The sequence below is a fragment of the Heterocephalus glaber genome, unplaced genomic scaffold (assembly GCF_053883595.1).
Source record: "Heterocephalus glaber isolate CG9 unplaced genomic scaffold, H.glaber_assembly_v1.0 deba00001461, whole genome shotgun sequence".
NCBI lineage: Eukaryota > Metazoa > Chordata > Mammalia > Rodentia > Bathyergidae > Heterocephalus > Heterocephalus glaber.
The window spans coordinates 86,056-110,523 of record NW_028258308.1 but is presented as its reverse complement, the minus strand read 5'-3'; the positions used below and the strand labels follow the sequence as shown (position 1 = coordinate 110,523).

Genomic DNA, 24,468 nt, shown 5'->3' with positions numbered 1-24,468 from the left:
AAAAAACCTGATGTATAAAAGAAAAAAATTGATGACATTCCATCAAAATTTAGAACTTTAAATGACATCTTTAAAATGAAAAGTAGTCTTTAAACAGACTATATTTACAATGCATATAACCTATGACCAGAATATATAAAGAACTCTTACAGCTCATTAATAGACAACCTAATTAAAAAGAAGACACAAGAAGATGATAAATAGCCAGTACAGCACAAGGAAAGGTGTGCAACTCTAGAATCAGAAAAATACTAATCAGTACAATAACAAGATTGAATTATACACTCATTAGGGAGATGAAGTTAAAAGTTTTAAAAGCCTTGTCATGACTTTTTCTTTTTGTTAGATTCTCCCCATTTGCATTTAATTTGTCACGCCCAACAGATTCATTCTGCTGGCCTTTCTGGGGTTGTGATCCTCATTGTCTTTTCCTAGGATATTGTCTAAAATTTTTTGGAGTGTTGGTTTGGTATTCATGAAGTTTCTAAGGTTCTCTTTATCATGAAAGGATCTTATTTCTCCATCAATTTTTTTTTTTTTGGTACTGGGGATTAAACTCAGGACCTTGCGCTTGTGAGGCAGGCGGCGGAACCATTGAGCTAAATCCCCAGCCCTCTCCATCAGTTTTGAAAGATAGTTTTGTAGGGTACATCAATCTGGGTTGGAGGCTGTTTTCCTTTAGGGCTTGAAATACATCACTCCAAGCTCTTCTTGCCTTGAGGGTTTGCATTGAGAAGTCTGCTGTGATTCTGATGGGCTTTCCTTTGTATGTGATTTGTTTCTTTTCTCTCACTGCTTGTAGAATTTTGTTCTTCTGTTGGCTTTCTGGAGTCCTAACTATTATATGCCTATGTTTAGTTATTTTTGATCAAGGCTATTTGGAGTCCTATATGCCTCACTTATCTGTATGTCAAGTTCTTTTCCCCTGCTTGGGAAGTTTTCTGCCATCATTTCTGTGAACAGGTTTTTTTATGTCATCTGCACTCTCTCCTCTTTCTTCATTGACTCCAATCAGTCTTATGTTATTCTTCTTTGCATCGTCTAGCAGCTGCTGGATTGATTTCTCATAGTCGCTTACAATTTTAAAGCAATTTTTCTTTTCCTGGTCACTAATTGCTGTCTTGTCTTCTATATCTGAAATTCTGTCCTCACACTGGTTCATTCTGCTGTGTAGACTTTCAATGGAGTTTTTAATCTCCTGGAAATCTGTTTGTACCTGTTTTATGCATTCCATTTGTTTCCTATGTTGGGATTCCATCATGTTCCTCAGCTCCTCTATTTTTTTATCTGTGTCTTCTCTAGATTTATTAATCATGTCTTACACTATGGTCACAATCTTTGCTGTTATCTGAGAAATTATTTCTGATTTCATTTTTTCCAGATCCTCTTTTGTTGCCAGTTCAGGGAGTCCAGGTGGTTGAGTATCAGAGTGTTCCATCTTGTTTCCCTTTGGGGTTGGTGTAGCTGATCTGGAAGTCTGTTTTTGAGGCTTGTTTACATGTCTTCTTATTTCCATGGTGGGGGGTGGTGGTGATGGTGCTGCTGGTGCCCTTGGCCTGGGAGAGGTGGAATGGTGGCCAGGGAGCCTCCTCCTGGGCACTGTGATTGGCTCACCTTCTCTGCCCTGGGAGTGGTGGTGTTTAACTTATAAAATTTTCAAGTTTCCTACTTAGGTTTTAGTCATGACAGCAGTTAGAGGAGTGCTCTATCACTGAGCTATATCCCTGGCCCTACTCATCATAGCATTTAATTAATTAATTAGAGACAGGATCTTGCTTGTTGTAGAAATCTCAGAAAGAAATACACGGAGACACAGAATTCAGATAAAATAATAAAATTTCTTCTCATGAGTGGGTGGGAACACCAGAAACCGTTCTGGTCAGTATCCATGTCCCCTTTGCTCAGCATTTACCCATTTATATACTTTTTAGCCATTATCTCATCCCTAGTGGTCTTTGATGTGTAAATACAATTCCAGTTCCTGTTTACAAGTCTCAGACACAAGATAGGCATGTATACGTTGTAAATTCACCCTGGCATGGTAACTTTGTTAGGTTAATGAAGTTACCAGTTAGAGTCAGATAATCGTCACCTTAAACAAGGAGTTATGGGAAAGGCAAATCTTAAAAGAACACATTACTTATTTTGTTTCTACAAATACCTTAATATTCGATCTATTAAGTTATCTAAAACTCTTCCGTATCAGCTAAGTAGTTCAGACTGGCAGAGATCCTCCTGCCTCAGCCTCCTGAGTGCCTGCTTTACAGGCATGTGCCACCACAGCTGGCCAATTTTGGATTTAAAAAAAATTTCATGGGAATAACTAAGATGTCTCAGAACAGGAAATCATAGAGGGAAGCATTAATTTTTGTCAGAGAAAGATAAAAGATGCAAAAGAATTAATTCTCAAGAATGAGTGCCATCTTCTGACATTGCTTTTTACTTAGTTGTAGAAAACCTTAGTGGTGATACAGACATATCTATGAAGAAGCCTCAGATTAATAAGGTTTTGTTAGATGCTTTCATCTCTGATAATGACTACAGGATAAAATTGCTTTACATTTCACTCTTTCCTAGTTACAAATCTTATATATAGGTTGGAGCAAGATTCCAAAGGCTAAATTACCAACATTTTTACAGAGAGAATATTGTGCTTCTATCCAGTGAAGTATTTTATAGTTGACAAATATTTTGATAGGCCTGAAAGTGCAATTATTTATAATGTCAAAATGATATTTATTTATTTTATTTATTTTTAAGACAAGGCCTTGCTATGCATTCCAGACTGGCTTCAAACTCACTATGTAACCCAGGGTGGCCTAGAATTTAGGGCGATCTTACTGCCTCAGCCTCCCCAGGGCTGGGATAACAGATATGCCCTACCATGCCCCGCCAACAGGATGACTCTTTTTTTTTTTTTTTTTTGGTACCAGGTATTGAACTCAGGTCCTTCCGCTTGTGAGGCAGGCAGTGGAACTACTGAGCTAAATTCCCAGCCCCATGGGATAACTTTTATGTGTGTCAAACTCTTAAATTTCCTTAATCTAATTTGTATAGATTTTGGACCACATTTTTTTGGCTGTCACTATGGAATGTCATTTTGGATAAGGGAGAGGAGTCCAGATCTTTGCCTGAGTTGATTCATTTGTACCTCTGCTGCTTGTGATTCTTCCATGATACCTTTCATACCAGTGCTGGGGCCAGACCTACTACGCACTCCAGACATCAGCTGATCATCTGCAGACCTGTGGGATCTGCAAAGATTCAGAAATTCAAATATTTTTCTACCAGTACTACCTTGTATTAATTAATTAATTAATTAATTTTTTACCAGTACTACTTTTGAGGGATTAATTTCTGTAACTGTGTCCTTTTATAAATAGAAATTCTAATATTTTCTATGTTTAATATATAGAAAGGTAATGCACATATAAAATATTTGGGGGAAAGATACTATTCACATTTGTAAATATGGCTATGAGCTCCAGGGAGCAAAAATAGCAATTATATTCAACTAATGATTTATTTTCTGAAACACATATTCTATGGTATTGAAAATATTCTTTCAGCTGGGCTTGGTGGTGTATGCCTGTAATCCTAGCACTCAGGAGGCCGAGGTAGGAGGATCCATCTCCATGAATTAGAGGCCAGCCTGGGCTCCATAGTGTGTTCAAGACCAGCCTGGACTACACAGAAAGACCCTGTCTCAGACAAACAAACAAAAATTTTTTCAAATTCGAAGAGTTCAATGATCTGGTGACATTTGTATTATTCCCAGTAAAAGACAGACATTGAAAAGTCTTCTGAAAAACATTTCTGTAGTCCCAGGTCTTCTTAAAAATACAAGACTGAGGATGGTGTGGGGAGTTTTTGAAAAGACTGAATTCAAGGGGTGAGTGTAAGATCTAGACTGAAAATAGCATTATAGTTGTGAAAAATTGACCATAACACATGCCCCAAGACAGTGCATGTGTAATAAGTGCTTTGCCAAATATATTTTACAAAATATGTTTACATCCAAAAACGGGGCTATGTTGAAAGATGTTCCATAAAAAATTCACTTCTTTAAGCACTAAGGAGATTAGAACAGAACAGGATGAAAAACAGACCTGTTTCCTTGGGCAGATGAGAATGCACATGTTTATATAAAACATTTTCTAACAAGATAGGGACTTGGAGGTCAAGGTTAAGAGATCTAGAATTTCCATTATTGGGAAGAAGTGCATTCTAGTTCACAACATTTGAGATTCAGCTGTCAAGTAGGAAAGAGCTCAGGGAATCCTGGGCCTGCCCTGGTTTTATCCATCAGCTTTAGCTTTCCAAAGTCAGCCCAAGTACATAGCTTTAACTTGGAACAAAAAGAAATAAGGAAGGAAAACACGAGAAGAAGGAAGACAAATGAAGAAAGGTGAAAGGAAGAATGAAAGAAAGGAGGGAGGGAAGAAGAAAAACAAATAAATAAAAAATAAGAGAAATGACATGTTTGTCCTCTGGAAATGTGCATTTCCTTCTCTGAACACCCAGTAGTTACAAAAGTCATGGCATAGCATTTGGAATCTCCCTGAGTGTTGTGTGGAGGATGGTAACATAAATTCTAATTTTATACAAATACCAATACCTTTTTTTTTTTGTACCAGAGATTGAACTCAGGACCTTGTGCTTGCAAGGCAGGCATGGTGCCACTGAGCTAAATCCCCGGGCCCCAACATCTTATTTTTTAAAAAAATGTCTTTTAGAATTATTTAGTAAAAACTGAGATACAGCTGAAAGGAACTGAAAGTTATTAAGTGGAGTCACATAGCATAGGACTTAGTGTTACTTCTTTTCTCCAAACTGCTGTCCTCAGCAATTTCTGGGGATGTCCTTGAGTTCGTTCAGACTTACTGGTGGCACCTGCAGCCTCACGGCCCCACTAGAGGCATTTTTGTGTTCTGTAACATCCACTTGCATTCTGAGAGGCACATTTGGGTGACACAGACTCCAAGCCTCTGGTCCCAATGTGAAAAGCAGTGACAAAATCCTTTGAGACAGGGCAGATTCAGCTTAGCTTACTGGTTTGGGTTCTCTACTGGGAATCTAAATGCTTGCCACTAGCAGTTAGGTGCAAAAGAAGTGGAACTAAAGTAGTTGAAGTATGAATAAATTTTCTGGGTAACTGGTCTTTAACTGAAGAATGCTGGAAGAAAGCAATATGATTCTAGCAAGAAGTACACATTTTTAGGGGCCAGGGATTTAGCTCAGTGGTTCTGCCACCTACCTTGCAAGTGCAAGGTCCTGAGTTCGATCCCCAGTATCAAAAATAAAAACCAAAACCAAAAAAAAAAAAAAAAAAAGAAGTACACATTTAAAAAAACCCCATTTATTTTGCTAATTTCTATTTAGTGGCTGTTTATTTAATCTTACCCCCCCCCTCCTTTTTCCAGTACTGGGAATTGAACTCAGAGCCTTGAGCTTGCCAGGCAGGTGTGGCACTGCTGAGCTACATCCCCAGCCCTAGAAGCACACAGTTAAGCTAAAATATATCTTCAAAAATGAATATATATTAAGGTCTGTTTTCTCTTTGTTTGTATCCCCAAGTCATAGATTTCCTGGCTATAATTTAGACCTTTTTTTTTTGTATTTTGAAACAGGGTCTTGCTATGAGGTTCAGGCTGGCCTTGAACTCATTATGTAGCCTAGGTTGGCCTTCAGTCCTCCTGCCTCAGTCTCTGCAGTGCTGGGATTATAGGCATATGCCACCACGCCCAGGTCTAATTCAGACAATTGATGGCAGAATTTTAACTACCCATGAGGAGCTGTAGTTGTCTACATTTAGAGGAAGATGTCTTTGAGATATTCTTTCACCTGTAACCTGAGGTAAGGCCCAGAAGTGCTTGCAGGAAGCTGTTTGATGGCATTTTCATTATCTACTAGGAGTTTAAACATCACCCATTACATAAAACCGGAGCTGCTGGCAGGTGGGGTTGGTTTACTGAGCAAATAGTCTAGCAAACATCTTTCAACTAGGATTAAGTTTCTGGGAAATAGTGTTGTAAAAATAAACTTGATTACTTTCCTGAAATCTGTAAAGTTGATTTTTTCCTTAAGGTTATAATTTTTAGATGCAAATTTGATATTGGTTTATCATATATACTTTTATAAAAGTGCTTGAGCTTGACCATCTCAGATGGGAAACCATTGTTTATGTGGTCTTTAGGGACAACCACTATTCCTCATAATCCATAATTTTTACTATCCATAAATTGAGATTTGGAATGGGATTTAGGAGCTCAGAGGATCTGTGGTGTCTCAAGCTGTGATATTTAGTAATTTACTCTAAATGATATTCTGCTTCTACCTTTATAAGACAGTGTCTTATTCTTATAATTCTCAAATCATGTTTCCTTTTGTTCAAGAGACACATATGGCAAGATTAAAGATTATCTAAATACCTGCACTGCACAACTCAATGTTAGAGCTGTATCTCAAGACTATCTCTATAACAGAAACATATTCAGTGACTATATAAATAATTCCTTGAATATAATTAGTATTTCACAGTTCCCAAGGTTCACTTGAATGCACTGTCTTATTTGATCGTCACCCTGGGCAGGATGAGGGGTGTTATCTCCATTTTATGGAGCAGGAGATACAGGGTTCCAGGTCTTTGACTGTGGACCTCAAAATTCAGAGTTAATGAAGTTTTAAAAAATGACATATAAACCAATACAAACGGCTAAAGATACCACTTGTGAATAGTGCTTTTTTCAAGTGATTTTTAACTGCTTCTGTCCTGGAGAAATTTTCCTTCTTTTACTAAATATTACAAGACTATTTGGTACTGCATAAATGCTGACATATAGATCAACAGCCTAGAGAACTCAGAAATCGATCCTCATGCTTAAAGCCAACTGTTTTTTGACGAGGATGCCAAGAACATACAACAGAGAAAGTCTCTTCTATAAATGGCTCTGGGAAAACTGAATATACATAGGCAGAAGAATGAAACTAGATCCTACCTCTCATTGCAAAAGACAGCTCAAAATGGACCAAAGATCTAAACGTAAGATGTTAAGCTATGAAGTTACTAGGAGAAAACACAAAGGAAACCTTTCAAGACATTGAAATAGGCAAAGATTTTTTTGGATAAGACCTCTAAAGTATATCCAACAAAGGTAAAAATAGACAAAGGGATTACACCAAACTGAGTAATTGTGCACTGCGAAGGAAACAATTTACACAGGGAAGAATGTGAGAAAATATTTGCTATTTCCATCAAACAAGAGATTAATACATGCCTAGAATATATAAGGCACTCAACTCAATAGGAAAAAACAAAATAATCTAGTTAAAAAGGGAAAATAACTTAAATAGAAAACTCTCAAAAGAAAATATACAAATAGCCAAGAAATACATGAGAAAATCTTCAAAATGATTAATCACTGGGAAAATGCGAGTCAAAACCCAATGAGATATCATTTTACTCCAGTTAGAAGTTATAAAAAAGAGAAAAAAATGGTAACAAATTCTGGAGATGTGAAGATGGGGAGTAAGCAGAACTCTTGCACACTACTGGTGGGAATGTTAATCAGGGACATTACTGGGCTGGCCATGTAGCGCAGTGGTACAGTGCTTGCCTAGCATGCATGAGGCTCTGGGTTCAGTCCCCAGTGCTGCAAACACAACACAACACAACACAGTGCAACACAGCTTCATACAGCCATTGCAGAAAACAGTTTGGAGGTACCTTAAAAAACTAAAAACAGAACTAACATATGATCCATTAGTGGATATTTATCCAAAGGAAAAAAATGCTATAGCAAAGAGATACCTGTTTATTGTAGTGTGATAACTAAGATATGGAATCAACCAATATCTTTCAACAGATGAAGGTATTAAAAATGTGATGTATACACAATGGACTATTATTCAGCCATAAAAGAATAAAATCTTGTCATTTGCTTTAAAGTGGACATAATTATATAAACCAAAATAAGCCAGGCACAGAAAGATGAATACTGAATGTTCTCATTCATTTGTGGAAACTAAAAACTTGATCTAGTAGAAGAAAATGAAATAGTGCTCACTAGAGACTGAAAAAGGATGAGAGAAAAGAGGCAGAAAGAAGTTAGATAAGGGATACCGAAATACAGCTGGATAGGATGAATTATTTCTGGTGTTCTAGCAACTAATAGGATAACAATAGTATATAACAATATATGATATATTTCAGAATAACTAAAAAAGATTCTTAAACTTCCCAACACATGGAAATGATAAATGTTTGAGATGAAAAGTCTCATTATCTTGATTTGATCACACTGTATACATGTATTAAATTCTCACTCTGTACTCCATAAATATGTATGATTATTATGTGTCAACTACAAAAAGCACATTTGTATTACTGAGGGAATCCAAACCAAACCGAACCAAACCAAAAAAACCCAAAAACCAAAAACCCAACAAACTAAACTTTAAGGAGCAGCCGATGACAGCACAGATTATTTTCTTTTGTGTATAACTACTAATCTCTGCTTGTCCAAACACAAGGGTCCCCAGAGGACTTTATTTCTCTGTCACTTCAGCGAGCCCACCCATCTGGCGCATCCCCATGAGATGTCCCATATTGATTTTGTTCTAATTCCCAGGTACATACTAGAATGCAGAATTTCCAAGGTGAGCTTTTCTTATTTGCATCTCAACCCTCAAGGGAGTAAACTGTTTGTGTACCTTACTTCTCCCAGCATCTTTTGTCTTCTTTTCAGCTGAGGTCAACAAGCCATGTTCTTCAACTTATTGCTGGATTCCTATTCATATGAAATTTATTATGGTGTTATGGAATTCCACCTGTTCATGGTTGTCTTGTTTTATTTTAAAAATTTTCTTATGGTTATCAAATGGCTTTTTCTCCACTAAAAAGACTTTATCTAGATTTGTGGCAAATTCTTATATCAAGAACTAATGGCAGCTACAATCTCAATCACAATTTAAACTGCTGTTAGCTTAGGAGTTTGGGCAGAGAGTGAGACCTGGTCCCTGGTCTGTGACTGAAGGGTGGGTGGTCTTGGGAGTCAGGCTTGGAATGTCTTTTGTCCTCTGGCCATATATTTACCTCTCCCCAGGGAGTGGTGAGAAAGTCTCCATGTTGTTACAACTTCTACACTATTAGTCTCATTTCCCAGCTGGGCTCCCATCACCAACTTGCTTCATAGCTCTACTTTAATTTTGACTTTTTAGGGCCACCATTCTTACTTTGTTTTTCAGCAAAGGGAGGGTGAGGCAGGGGATTTATTGTGCCCTGGTGAGGGAGAATAATGCCTGGAATCCTTGTCATTTCCAAGTTACTGAAGCTGTTCTTTTGGAGTTAATTTTAAAATTTTTATGTTAGAAAAACGACATCTGTCTTTTTCATTTTCTGAGGCTTTTCTGTATAAGTAGCCATAGGGAAGTTCATGGAAATGGCGTGAAATGTATAGGTAAAAAATTATGCTATTTTAGCAAGATGCATCTTTTTCTCTATAAAATATGAAGAACATATTGTTTTCTATATTGGTAGAAGGTTTTATCTTAAAAAAATAAGATATTAAATTCATTTAATTGAAATGATTATAAGAAATCTATTATAATGTCTTTAAAAATTATCTTGTATTTACAGATATCCATACTTAATCATAGATAAAGGATTTGTTAAACTTTGTGGTACTTTTTATAGATTTTATTGTCATTTCTGTGTCAGTTTCTTTAAAACTTCCATGAGAATTCAGAACTTTATCATCAGGTGCTGAATTAGATAGTATTCTTTTTAAGTTTACATATCTCAACTATAATATTTATTTTATATTGCTTTGGAGATAAAGTAGTGTTTTTAACCCTACAAAAAATTGGAATAGATGGTCTCTACTCAATCTGATAAAAGCCATCTGTGAAAAACCAACAGCCAATATCATCCTAAATGGTCAAAACCTGAAATTCTTCACACTAAAATCAGGAACAAGACAAGGATGTCCACTATCACCACTCTTCTTCAATATAGTTTTGAAAACATTAGCCACGGTAATTAGACAAGAGAAAGAAATAAAAGGAATAAAGATAGGAAATGAAGAAGTCAAACTGTCATTATTTGCACATGACATGATACTCTATATAGAAGACGCCAAGAACTCCACCAGAAGTCTTCTAGACTTAATAACCAAATTCAGTCAAGTAGCTGGATACAAGGTCAACACACAAAAATCAATAGGTTTCCTCTACATGAACAACAAACTCACTGAGAGAGAAATAGGGGAAATAATTCCTTTCACAATAGCATCCAAAAGAGTGAAATACCTAGGAATCAACCTAACAAAAGAAATCAAAGACCTCTTTTCTGAAAACTAAGCACTCTGAAAAGAGAGATTGAAGGTGATATCAGAAAATGGAAAGAACACTCCCTGTTCCTGGGTAGGAAGGATCAATATAGTGAAAATAGCCATACTTCCAAAACTGCTATATAGAGTCAATGCAATCCCAATTGAAATCCCAGCAGCATACTTCACAAACCTTGAGAAAACAATCCAAAAATTCATTTGGAACAAGAAGAGACCCAGAATAGCAAAAGCAATTCTAGGTAACAGAGACATGGCAGGGAGTATCACAATCCCCTACCTGAAACTATACTACAAGGCTACTGTGATGAAAACAGCATGGTAGTGGCAAAGAAACAGACCTGAGGACCACTGGGACAGATTAGAAGATGCAGAAACAACGCCAGACACACTCAGCCAACTCATCTTCTATAAAGGAGCCAAACACCCTCACTGGAGGAAAGATAACCTCTTTAATAAATGGTGCTGGAAAAATTGGGCTTCAGCTTGCCAAAGATTAAAACTAGACCTATATCTCTCACCATGCACTAAACTAAAATCAAAATGGATTAAAGATCTAAATATTAAAATAGAAACGCAGAACTGGCTGGAACAGAGGTTAGGTAGAACTCTTGAAGACATCGGTGTAGGAAAAGATTTTATGAACAAAACCTCAGTTGCCCATGAACTAGCACAAACAATCAACAAGTGGGATCTCTTCTTATTAAAAGGCTTCTGCACAGCAAGAGAAACCACCAGCAGTGTGAAGAGACAATCTACAATGTGGGAAAAAATCTTCACCTGCTCTTCCTCAGACAAAGGTCTACTAGCTCGAATCTATAAAGAACTTAAAAAGATCAGACCTCCCAAATTTAAAGACCCAATGTGAAAATGGGCATCTGAAATGAACAGACATTTCTCAGACAAAGAAGTAGAAATAGCAAATAAATACATGAAAAAATGTTCAACATCACTGGTCATTCGAGAGATGCAAATGAAAATGCTGAGATTCCACTTCACTCCAGAAAGAATGGCTGCTATCATGAAATCAACCAATAACAAATGCTGGCAGGGCTGTGGGGAAAGAGGAACCCTGCTCCACTGCTGGTGGGAATGTAGACTGGTGCAAGCACTGTGGAAATCAGTATGGAGATACCTCAAAGAACTAGGACTGGAAGTCCCATTTGACCCTGCTGTTCCACTGCTGGGTATCTTCCCCAAAGAATTAAAAAAATCATACCACAGTGATATATGTGCACCCATGTTCATAGCACACAATTTGTGATAGCTCAAACTTGGATGCAGCTCAATTGCCCATCAACTGGAGACTGGATAAAGAAAATGTGTGTTTTTTTAAAAAAAAAATAAAATGGAGTACTACTCAGCCATAAAAAATGAGAAACTAGAGTCATTTATAGCTAAATGTATGGACATTGAGGCAACAGTCTTAAGTGAAATAAATAGGACACACGTGTAAATACTGAATAGTTTAGTGGGAGAAACTGAAAATGTAAATAAGGACTAAAAGGTATAATAGACAATGTGAAATAGGAAGAAAAGGGGCAAAGGGGAAGGGGAAGTGTGAGGGGTAGGGGAAAGGAAAGAAGGGAATAGAGTTAATATGAGAAAATGGAAAAATGGAAACAGAGTCTTTGTAAATAGGGAGGGGTAGAGGGGTTGAAGGGAGGGCAGGGGAAGGGGGAAAAATAAGAACCAAGATGGATTATGTAAAGGTGCAAATTTCCAATGATGAATGTCATCATATTGTATACCTAAAATGTACCAATGATTAAAATGAATAATCGATAATGTGAAATAGGAAGAAAAGGTCCAAAGGGGTAGGGGAAGTGGGAGGGGCAGAGGAAAGGAAAGAAGGGAAAGGAAAAATGATGAGACATGGAAAAAATGGAAACAAAGTCTTTGTAAATAGGGAAGGGTGGAGGGATGAAGGGAGTTCAGGGAATGGGGAAAAAATAAGAACCAAGATACATCATATAAAGGTACAAATTCCCAATGAGAAATGTAAATGTATTATATACCTAAAATGTACCAGTAAAAGAATTTTTTAAAAAGTAGTGTTTTAAAAATTTGCATAGAGTAAAATGGACTTTTTAGGTGGTTAGGTCCATGACTTTTTTTTGTACTAAGGCTTAAACCCAGGGCCTTGGGTTTATGAGGCAAGCAGCTCTTCAGTGGAGCTATAGCCCCAACTTTTTAAATTTACTTTGAGACGAGGTCTTGCTGTGTTGTCCAGGATGGACTCTAACTTGCTATCCTCCTGGCCCAGCCTCCAGAGTAGCAGGACTACTGGTGTGCACTGCCATGCCTGGCTAGGTCCATGACTTCTGACAAATGTATAGACAGCTGCCATCATCAGCTCCAAGACAGAGTCGACCTCCATCCAAAAGTTCTCTTGTGCTGTTTTGTACTTGAGCCTTCTTCCTAAACTTTTTGCTTGTCAAGGACTGTTCTGTTCCAGACTGTCATGCAAATGGAATCATCCAGATTGTAATCTTTTGTCTTCTGGTGTCTTTCATTTAGCATGGTGGTCCTTAAGTGGCAAAAACTCCACACTGGCATCTGGCAGCATCTGGAATAGCTGGGGAGAGCTGCATGCATCTAGGGAGAGACAGCCTAAAGCTCAGAAGACAGCTGCACACTGAGAAGGGTTTTCTGAGAGTCGCTCATACTGTTGTATGCATCCATCATTTGTTCCTTTTTTGTTGCTTATTAGTATTCCATTGCATGAATGTACCTTACACTGATCATCTATTTATCTGCTACGAGGTATTTAGGTGGTTTGCAGTCTTTGGTCATTATGAATAATGGTATAAACAGTTGTGTACAAGTTTTGTGTGAATATTAATACTGAGATTGCTTGATCATATGGTATGATCATATGATCATACATTTTACTTTTGTAATGAATTCCAAGCTACTTTTCAGAGCAACTGTACCATTCCCACTCACCCCTCCATATGAAAGTTTCAGCTGCTCTGCCTCTTCAGCAGCACTTGGTATTGTGTTAAATTTAGTATATGATATGTGTGTGTGTTATGTATGTATGTAGATTTATATGTATGTATTTTTTTTGTATTAAATTCTTTTATTGGTACATTGTAGGTAAACAACACAATTACATTTCTCATTGGGAATTGTACCTTTATATAATGCATCTTGGTTCTTATTTTTTCCCCATTCCTAGCCCTCCCTTCATGCCCTCCACCCTTCCCTATTTACAAAGACTTTATTTCCATTTTTTCCATTTCTCATCATTTTTTCCTTTCCCTTCTTTCCTTTCCCCTGTGCCTCCCACTACCCCTACCCCTTTGGACCTTTTCTTCCTATTTTACGTTATCAATTATTCATTCTAATCATTGGTACATTTTAGGTATACAATATAATGACATTCATCATTGGAAATTTGCACCTTTACATAGTCTCTCTTGGTTCTTGTTTTTCACCCTTGCCCAGCCCTCCCTTCAACCCCTCCAGCCCATATATATGTATTTTTGGTACTGAGGATCAAACCCAGGGCCTTTGCACTGAACTACCTCCCTGCCTTCTTTTTACTTTTTATTTTGAGATAGGGTCTCACCAAGTCACTAAGGCAGTTCTCCTGCCTCAGCCTCTCAGAGGACTGGGATTACAGGTATGCACCACCAAGTCCAGCTAGTGCATATGTATTTAATTTTCATTATTTTAATAGGTGTGTAGTGGTATCTCATTGTAGTTTTAGGTTGGTTTTGGTTTTTAGAATTTTAGCATTTAGCACACATTTTCTGAGATTTCAAAGATAGTATTATATAAGTGAAACGTATAACAAGTTGTCTGCAGTAAGTGATGCCTTTGTAGCTTTTCATTCTGCTCTTCCTCACTATAGAGCTACTGATCCTTTCAGAGTTTCTCTGTTCTGAGATTTGAGCTTCCTGGTGTTAGATTCATTGTTCTACCTGGTCCTCCAGAACACACCTGGCCCAGGTCCCCGCCTCATCTCCAGAGTTTGAGAAAAGAAGGTAGAGAAGCGATCCACATTTGAAATATAATTAAAGGATTAGTGGTAGACCTGCTTGCATTTCTCACAGTTCATTGGGAAAAGGGACAAAGCTCTGGTGTCCCCAGGGTGCAGCACGGTGCCTGGTGGGAAATTAGTTCCACAGAGGTCGCACCTGGGAGCAACAGGGAAAAATTGTTTTTCTTGGATCACTGGCTGGATGTTGCAGTTACTTCCTAGAAAGCATATGGAGAAATTAATCTATTACCAGCTTTCAAAATTTTCTGTATCCTTACCTTTAGCAACCTGTTATTAAGTGGGTTATAATCCTTTTAAAGTATAACTTTATTAATTCCCTTGTCTCTCTAAACAGGTGTGTTAGGAGTCTTGATACAGAGAGGCTGTTTTGATTTCATGTAAAACAAATTTGAAACTTGTCTATAGAAATAACCAGCTGTAGCCCTGTCTCATTCCAGTTAAGTTCTGGGCTTTCATTCAGGCCAGTGAACAAGATGAGATGATCTTAGTCACACTTATGGCCATGACTTACTTTACTTTGGACAGTTTCGTTCATAAGACAAAAGGCTCATCATGTCCAATGAAAACTGAAAGAATTGCAGAAACTCATCTTAAAAATAGGCATATTAGTAGAGAATCTGCTAATTGGCCATCAATTGCAATGTAGTCTTTTGGTAACAGGAATTTTCCTCTCTTCCATGAAGTGAATGCAGAGGCTTCCAGTTTGGGATCCAGGCATCTTGGCATGTTGCTCCCAACAATTTAACTGGAGCCCTTAGTGCCTGTGGGCTTAGCACCCACAGGACTATGCGGTACACTGTTAGCTCCATGTGACCAGCAGTTCACCCATGAAGGACAGAAATAGCCTGGACCGACCAAAACGTGACCCTGCTTCTAATTACTACAGAATTGGAAACGAACGCAGTCTTCATATACATTCTCTCAGATGGCACTGCTTTAGTTACACTTATCCTAGCGCTAAATTTCTCTGGTGCCAAAAGACATTTATGTTCCATCAAACAGAATTACAAATACAGTTTTAAGGTAGAGAAGCTCTCAGTTGAAAATAATGTAATTGAGGGGATTTAACTCAGTGGTTCCGCTGCCTGCCTCGCAAGCACAAGGTCCTAAGTTCGATCCCCGGTACCGAAAAGAAAAGAAAAGAAAATAATGTAATTGATGTTTGGATTTTGTTTTTATTCCATTTTTTGAAGCACAACTTTTATTGTTTGGATTTTCTTTGTACCGTTCATTCTCCATATTATTTTACATTTTCTCTGGGGTGGAAAGTCACTTCTTACTCACAAAAAGTATCTTGCGATAGTAAACAATGGTGGATTGTCAGCCTGTGTGTATCATCTTTTTTTTTTTTTTTTTTGGTACTGGGGATCAAACTCAGGACCTTGCACTTGTGAGGCAGGTGTGGTACCACTGAGCTAAGTCCCTGGCCCTTGTGTCTGTCTTTATTCAATGATACCTGAGTGTATGTATAAAATCACATCTCTCCCCTGCTTAAATCATTAACTATTGTCCCATTGCTCATGGGATAAAATCAGAAGTCCTGATATAACCGCTGGCCTTCTGCCTTCTCGTCTCCCAGTCACTTGGCCTGAACTTCTATAACAGAACTGTGTTTGTCAGTCTTTTGACTGCTCATGCCCCTTGCATGGATTGTCCTTGTCATCTGTTCAGCTCACCCCCTTGCCTTACCCTATGCATCACCATGCTGGACTCATCATTTCCTGTTTTCACAGTCTCCACCTATTTCTCCTGCCATGGGGCAGAAGCCTGGTGCATACTAATTAGTGGTGGAACTAAAGCTGATTTTATAATATTGCTTCTATAATACAGCAGTATCAGAACTATCTCTAGTAGAGCCTCCCTGCTCTGGCAGAGTTGGTCTGTTCACTGCATGTGACTTTCTGTATTTTGCCTTTATCATTTAAACTGTCTGCTTATGCTCCTAACTCTATGAATGTCCATTCTCCTTCAAAACACAGTTAAAGATCTATTTCTTTCCAGAAGTATGCGTAGGCTCAGTTCAATTTTTGATACCACCAATTTTCTTGATTTTTTTTAAAAACAAGTATTAATTGACTCATTATAGTGACTATCTCACTGAACAGAAATAATTGTGGATATAAACACTTCTTTAACCATGCCTTGCTTAGAAGCAAAGTTTGAATTAATAGTGGATGGCAGGTGTGCTTAAGTGCATCCTTCAGAGCTCTTCTGCTAGAGTCTGATCAGTGTATAAAAATGTATGTTTTCCACAGCTCAGTGCTCATCACAGTTCATGACTCTGTTAAATGGGGAGGGTAATGTGGTATGGCGCAAGTGTAGTAAAATGTGTCCTCATAAGAGGTTAGCGGGGCTCCTTACCATCAGGTCAGAACTGAAAGGTTACGTGTTCATTGGAATGTGCAGGGCTTTTGCCTCATGAATATTTAAAAGGCTGTGATCAGGGCAGTGAAGCCATCAGTCAACAGCGACTTGCTTGGTGACCAGAGGTGTAGTGAGTCACTGTAGGGAATTTGTCAGTCCTGCAAGGATGGCCAGGCAGAGTTGTGACTGTGCTGTAACACTGCTCTTTGTTCAGTGTTGTTTCATCTTGTCACTGTTGTTTTAAAGATACAACCACCCATGTTCTGGAATTTATGAGTATGCCTGGAACAAAAGCCAAATTATTATTTTTTGCTACTTAGCAAATCTTTGCAAAACAAGGGGTGTCTTTTCTTCTTTTGAACTGCTGTGATGTCCACTACAGTTGGGTGGTAGGTACTCAATAAATACTATTTACTCTGAAGTGACATTTGGTGTCTCACATACCAATCTAAACAAGAATGCAAAAAAATAAAAACAAAAACCATCTCTCCCAACAAAACAACAAAACAAAAACCAAAAATAGTTTATAAAGGACCATAGAAATGAGATTTATTTCAATAAACTCTAAACAAGTTGAATAAGTGTGTGTAGGACAAATGCCAAAATAATATTTGGTTGACAACAGCAAACAGCTGAATCCGGGGTGGCAGACACCGCAACTGCATCAGGCTGTTAGAGAGACAGAGTCATAGACAACCACAGCCTGTGAATGACACATTACAGCATAAACCAAACCATCCAAACAAGAAGAACAAAATAACAATAAAGAAATGTTTATAATAAGTGGGGATGTTTCGTTTTGTTTGTGACAGGGTCTCACTGTGTAGCCCAGGCTGACCTCATGGCAATCCTCCTGTTTCAGCCTCCTGAGTGCTGAGATCACAGGTATGCAGCACCACACCCAGCTATACTGGTAGTTTTGTGTTTTAAATAATATTATCCCACTTTAATTTTATCCTCACTTAGTTCTGTGCAAGTAATGTATTATCTTTACTAATTTATAAATGAATATAATTTACTTAAGGGAATAAATAGCACGGATGGGATTCTGAGCCTTTCCTCTCTCCTCTCACACATATATTCTAAGTATTATTTTCCACTGACTCTTCCACCTGGTCTCTTCAGGTAGAAAACATTTTAGGGCTATTTGGTCACATCGACACTGTTGGACAAAAGCAGCTGAGACATCTAAGTGAATTCTTAACAAGCATAAAGTTCTGAAGTCTAAAGAATTCCAGGGTGACTTAGAACATGTCCTACTCTGTGTTGGACGCAGCCTGGGGCTTCAGTTCTCCCCTAAGCTCTGTGCATTGTTGCTGCTGTTTCCATGGTGCTCACCGGGCAGCTCACATGGGTCCTGGAAGGGGGCGTCTGGCATGGGGGTGTGGACAGCTACTGTTTGTCCGGAGGCTGCACACACTTTTGATGAAGGATCATTACCTACCCAGTGGATCCTTGTAATTCCCGGATGATCACTTCCATTTATCACTTCCTGTGAGTCATTAGAGCAGACAACTTTCAAAGAAGGACCCAGTGTGCAGGTGGACAACAAGATAATTCAGGCAGGAAATAGCTGCTTCCACTGCACCATGTGCGCTGTTCTCTGAAGATACAAGCAGACTCTCACATTAATCTCTTCTAGATTGAGAGTGTAGCTACACAGTGCTACATTTAGAAACTCAAGAATGATGAAATGGACAGAAATGATTTTTTATAACTCAAAGAAATGGATTCAGTAAATGTATTGTGGGTAGAAGAGAGGGGATCTGGAACTGGGCTTTAATCAAAAAAGTTCCAAAGTCACTGAGTTATAGTCCCTGATGAGATTCTTATAGCACTTGAGTGTTTTCTTCCATGACAAAAATAGTTGTAATCCCACTGGGCAACTATATATTATCTTTTATTGTATCCATTTGAGATTATCATATACACAGACTGGACTTTTTTTTTATAGAATTATTTTTATTTTTAACATCCAGAGTTTGTAATGTAAGGGCCAGAGCTTTCTCCAAAACTCAGTTTTATAAACTCTCAATTGGCTGAAGGATACTTCTTCTTGTCTAATTTGGTTTCTGGGAAGACTTCATTCAAGTCCTCGATGGTCATCTGCTCAAATGGAATCATGTTCTTTATTTTCTCTAGCTGCTTCTTATATTCCACAATCCGGTACTTTGGGAGAGACACAAACTCAGCACAACATTTCACCTTCTTTTCAAAGTCATCCACGAAGCCTACCTTGGCCACGATGGCCTTGTAGAAAGCCCAATCGATCGCTGGTGGTTTCTCAGACGGAGCAGCCAACCTGGAGCTGAGGGTCTCATTCCATGACTTCAGAGAGTTAGCAACAGCCCTTTGGTTTTGGGGTATGGTCTTCCCAAAAGCTACCCAGTCAATGGCTTTTAGAGCAAGTTTGCTTCCAGCTATCTTGGGATCCTTCACCAACCCCGGTGAAGCTCAATCCCCAGCGGCAAGGACTATGTTTTGTCAGAGGAGGTGCGGGGAGGAGAAAGAATGAAAGACAAAGAAAGAAATGAACAAACAAGGAAATCAAATTTATTTTTGGCTATTACCATAAGGACAGCACCTTAAATCCTTGGCAGGGTAGTTTATTTTAGAATCTTACAGGAAGGAGTAGAAAAGCTATAGGTAAGTGATTTACACTTGAGATTGCTTTGCAATCAGGACAAGTATCATTCAGGTAGCTGTACAGGAAATGTTTATCTCAGTGTCCAGCTAGTTTCTGGGGGACAAACAGTTCTAATCTCAGCTAAATCATCTATCTATAATACAAAGAGTGGAAGGTCTTTATCTGTCTATGTCCGCAGCTTCAGGTAAAAAGGGGAAAGCTCGGTGTCTCTGTCTCAGGTAAATAAGACAATTCTTGTGGGTCTTAGGGAGGTCATAAGGCAGGTGTACAGTGAGTCTTACCTATGTGACATGGGGAAACATGGTCTTTGGGTAAAGCCATTTCCTGGAACACGAGAGTGGAGGAATTTGGGAAGATGAAGGGTCAAGGGGCCATATGTCTTAATCATAGCTATGTTTCAGAAGCTCAGAGCTCAGATAATGTTCAATCTTGCTAGTTTTTGTCTCTGGCTTGGGTTTAAAGAAGGCAGAGAACCAAATTTCTGGCCCACTTCTTGCAAAGGAATAGATTTACAAGCATGCCTTGTAAGTTTTTGGATGTTAACTGATGGCTGTGCATATAATTCTGCAAAAAGAATCTTGTTTTTGATCTGAAAATAAAGGTTACTGGGAAAGATCATTTAAAGTGAATTTACTTCATTAGGGTAAAATTTAGTAGAATACAGCAAAAAAAAAGTTTAAATGAAATCTTATCTTGAAATTTGAAACCAGGTGATAAAATTAAATTATTACTTTTTCATTAAATACCATTTGTAATATCGAGGATAAGCTAATTTTATTCTACTTTTCAGTTTTTTCCAGGATGGAACTTACCTTCTAGGCAAGTAAGTGCTCTACCACTGAGCTATAGTTCTAACACCCCTATAAGCTAATTTTAAAAGGTGAAAGATTTATATGATCTGAAGAGAAACCAGACTATTATAAGCTAATTTTAGAACAAAGAATGAATGAAATATTGATTGGGTTGGGTTAAGGGGGATTACTTTTTGGACATATTTGTATCACGGCTTAATTCAATGCTCTTATTATTTGTGATTTTCATTGAACAATTTTATAGAGGCTATAGTTTGCAAAAAATATTTAAGCCTTCCTCAGTATTATGAGATGTCTTGCAGTCCTTCAATATTCATTTCATTCCTCTTTGAAGTCTGTGTATCTTTCTTCTTTATCTAATGGGTATCTAATTATATGAGGTGCTTACTTTCAGTAAGTTTGCCAGAGGGATTCATGCTGCCCTAACCATTCTCTTAAGTCTTTTATAAGGTATGTGATGTCATCTTGCAGTTGATTTATACTGAATTTATCATATTGCTGGATTTTTAAAATAAAGACATTGACCCATTTGTGGTCGAGTACAAATTGGTCTATAGTAAATACTTTCCTTACTTTATTATCCCTGTTGCCCTGTCCTAATCCTGAAGAATTCAAAGAAGATAATTATAATAACAGTACCCTCTGCATTTTTATATATGTTATTTAGTTTAATTCTTACTTCAACTCTCTGAGATAGATACTATTATTATTCCTAATATGCAATGAGAGAATAAAGGCTTTGAGAATTTGTGTGGTTTGCACTAAATCACAGTTACCAAATGACAGAGCTAGGCCTGAACCCAGGAATGTCTAATAACAAATTTTGTACTCTCCTTTTTAACAAAAGAAGTTAGGATAACTATCAACATTTCAGAGCCAATAAAACATTTTCTTAAATCTGAACCCACTTAGCTATGGGACCTGAGTCAAGGAGAGCACCATGAGAATCTCTGACCTCCTTCTCTTCTGCCCTTGTAGAAGATTTTGCCTACATAAGATCTTGCTTTTGGGTATGTGGACACCAGCCACATAGCCATGCTTACTCTTCATCTTCTGCATACAGATGACCACCCAAAGGCCTTGGGGTGTGTCTGCCAGTGGTTTGACTCATCTTGGGGAGCATTGTTGTTACTTGGGAGTTAGTTATAAATGAAGGTTCTTAGGCCTCAGCAAAATCCACTGAACCATAACCTACTTTTCCATAAGATTGTTATGTGACTTGTGTGCACACTAGAGTTTGAAAACTCTTGTTCCAAACTGGGAAGCTGAAGACCAAAACCTCAATCTCTGAGATCTAAGGGTGATATCATTAAAATGCTCCTCTTTTTAACACTGAAAGGATTAAAAATATCTAGCTAATGATTAGTTTTTCCCAATTCTTGTTGGACTTATGTGCATTTCAAATTAGGCTCATTTCCTATGTTGAATGAAGAAGTTTTAATTTGAAGACTTAATTTTCTAATTTGGTTGTTTTCCTTAAGATGTTTTCCTGGGATGTACCCCACTCCACCCACACTGCACCCTATTCTGTCAACATTCAATTGCGCCTGTTTTCAGCTGGACTGTGAAGCCTCTCTCAGTGTCCCCCGAGACCTATCTCTCCAATTCTGATGCCGACACCCTTAATAAGAACCACTGGTGGGGCTGGGGATTTAGCTCAGTGGTTCCGCTGCCTGCCTTGCAAGCACAAGGACCCGAGTTCGATCCCCAGTACCAAAAAAAAAAAAAAAAAGAACCACTGGTGTTCCATTGACTACATCCTGCTCTGGCCACACAACGGAATCTTCCACTTGACTGTCAGCTTGCTGCGGGTAGGAACTGAGACCTACCCACCCACGGAGCCTCTATTATTTATAGTATAGCCCATTAGATTGTCAGTAAATGTGTCTTGAGTTAAATCTGGATCTTCTCAGTTCATTTTTAATGGCATCTGCAGCTCTCTATTGGTGCTGAGAAAGAAAATTAAAATAGTCCTGCTATTTTAACAAAGATAGATTTCACTCAGATTTTTATCATAGTTCGGGAAGCGCATGCCTTTTTGTACTCTCATGTGAAGTTGTGCTATGTCTGCGCTGGTGGTTATGATAAGAAAATGCAAGGCTAAAGGTGTTTTTTTGATGAGAATCCTGTACCAGGCAGTTCTGCTTTTATCTGTGATCTACTCTGCTGCTTGTAATAGTGTTCAAATAATGAAGGGGCTCCGCCTGAGAAATGAATATCTGATATAGGAAGAATAGAGTTGGAGAGAAAGAAAAATATGAAAAAAATGTGGTATGAAAGTATAAAGGAAAGTTACATTTGTATGACTGGTCTAATCCTTTTACTCATGCTCACAGATTATAATGAGAGAGCTAAGTTGGTGGAGAAGATGGGGCAGGAAACCTCGAGTTGGGAGACTTTGTTCTCATCTCAGATCTTCCATCAATTAACAGAATGCTGGAGAGACCCATGGAACCTTTTGGATGTGCTTTATTAGGACTGAAATATGAGTAGTCGGCCAGAGCTTCTTTACCACGGGAAGTTAGATCATGGGGAACTTGTTTAAAGACACACAGTGAGGGGAGCACTTGTGAGGGGAGAAATGCATATTCACTATGGCTGTGCTGAGTCCAAGCATGTGGCCCCTTTCCGAAGTTCGTCTCTGCTTAAGAATCAGTAGATCAGGTGCTCTTTTAACAACCCTAGCTCAAGTAATCCCTGATTTGGTTAGGGGTCTTTATGTCCAGCAGGCTTTCTTCCTTTAGTCACATAGACTGAACATTTTAGCCAGGCTCATGACCTTCAGTAATAAAAATTACACCTTCGGGTCTCCATTTAGCTGTGTACTAAACTCCGACAAAAGGAAATGGTCTGTGTGCATCTAGAAGTGCCCTGAAAGAAAAGAGACTGTGCTACCCTTCCTTTTGCCTTCTCTCTGCTAACTGGCATGCACAGATGATTCCAAGAGCCCACTGTTTACATCGGCCAGTTACATGAACTGTAGGTTAAAGATGGCAAGGAGCCAAGGTGGAAGTCACCTGGGGCCAGGCCACTGTGGACTGCCCTGTCAGCCCTGAGCTCAACTACCATGTGAGAAAACACAGTAGAATCCAGATAAAAAAGCTGCGATTTTGGTTTTGGTCTTTTTTCAGCCCAAACCATTTTAAACCAATGTAAGGTAAACAATTTGGGAAACAGGAAGACTTCATGGACTCTAGTTATGTTTCCCAATCTGTGCATCAGCATGAATTAGAATGTCTATTTGCTGGGGCTTTTGTTTCCAGTTATGTAAGTGGTGGATGTCTATGTTAGAGAGAAAGTAATGTTTCTTTCACAGCCAAGAATTGAAGGCGGTGGTTTGGATAGGAAGTGCAAATACAATTTGTTTTTTATGACTTTATCTTATTCTCTATAAAAATGTGTAATTTCCTTGGTATATATTTATATACTCACATACAAATATATAATTTTTTTGGTCTCAAAAATGTAATGCTCCCTCAGTTATTGTCAATTTTGTATAAAATTTAACTACTGAATTGCTGAATTGCCAAGCACAACATGTAAATTATATGCTTCCGTTGTTAAAAATTGCTATTATTGACAACTAGCAAAACATGTGGTATTGGGTTTTTAAATACTGGTACATATTTTCCAAATGTTTTGGGCTTTGACAAGAACTTGTTTTTTAAAAAAATTGTTAATCTTTTCCTTTCCATGTAGAGTTGAATGAAAACACACACACACACACACATACACACATACACACACCCTATAAAACAAAGCAAATTTTTACATACAGAACAGAAAACAAACCAAATTGAACCACATGGAAATACAGTGATAAAGGCAAAGGAGACAGAGTGACCGTGAAGAGCTCTCTCTTTACCTTCATTCCTCTCCTCTGGTCTAGTGTAGATGGAAGCCAGGGAAAATAAGGAGAAGATAACAAAAGCCAGTAGGATGAATGCCATTTCCAGGTTGGTGAATGGGAGCTCCATGAACTACCAAAAACTCCTTCACCTAAACAGAAAATAAACAGTGGCTGAATGCACTATAATCCAGGGAGCTTGCTCAACAATAATTTATTTTAGAATCAAAACACGAGATTTGATAAAACTTATTAAAATACCTGTGTGCCAGGAATGATGTATTTGGCATTAACAAAGATGGAATAGTCTCTCTTCCTCTCTCCCTCCTGCTTTATAATTAGGCACAAATGAACTTACAGCTTCACAATATAGCACTATATAGATTGAAAGAGAACATGGGAGTCTGAAAAGCAGGGTCCATTTATGTTTCTGCACTGCT

General features: G+C 38.1%; 1 long non-coding RNA gene and 1 pseudogene across 1 annotated transcript in view; both read right to left on the bottom strand.

Annotated features, from left to right (window-relative positions):
• The window catches only part of LOC147826703 (uncharacterized), a 57,546-nt gene that overhangs the window by 6,248 nt on the left and 26,830 nt on the right, over nucleotides 1-24,468 (bottom strand). The window contains exon 2 of the long non-coding RNA XR_015453415.1: nucleotides 24,047-24,180. This is a non-coding gene — a long non-coding RNA (uncharacterized LOC147826703). The remainder of the gene's footprint in view (nucleotides 1-24,046; nucleotides 24,181-24,468) is intronic.
• Nucleotides 18,729-21,218, bottom strand: LOC101725792 (ATP synthase peripheral stalk subunit d, mitochondrial pseudogene; annotated as a pseudogene).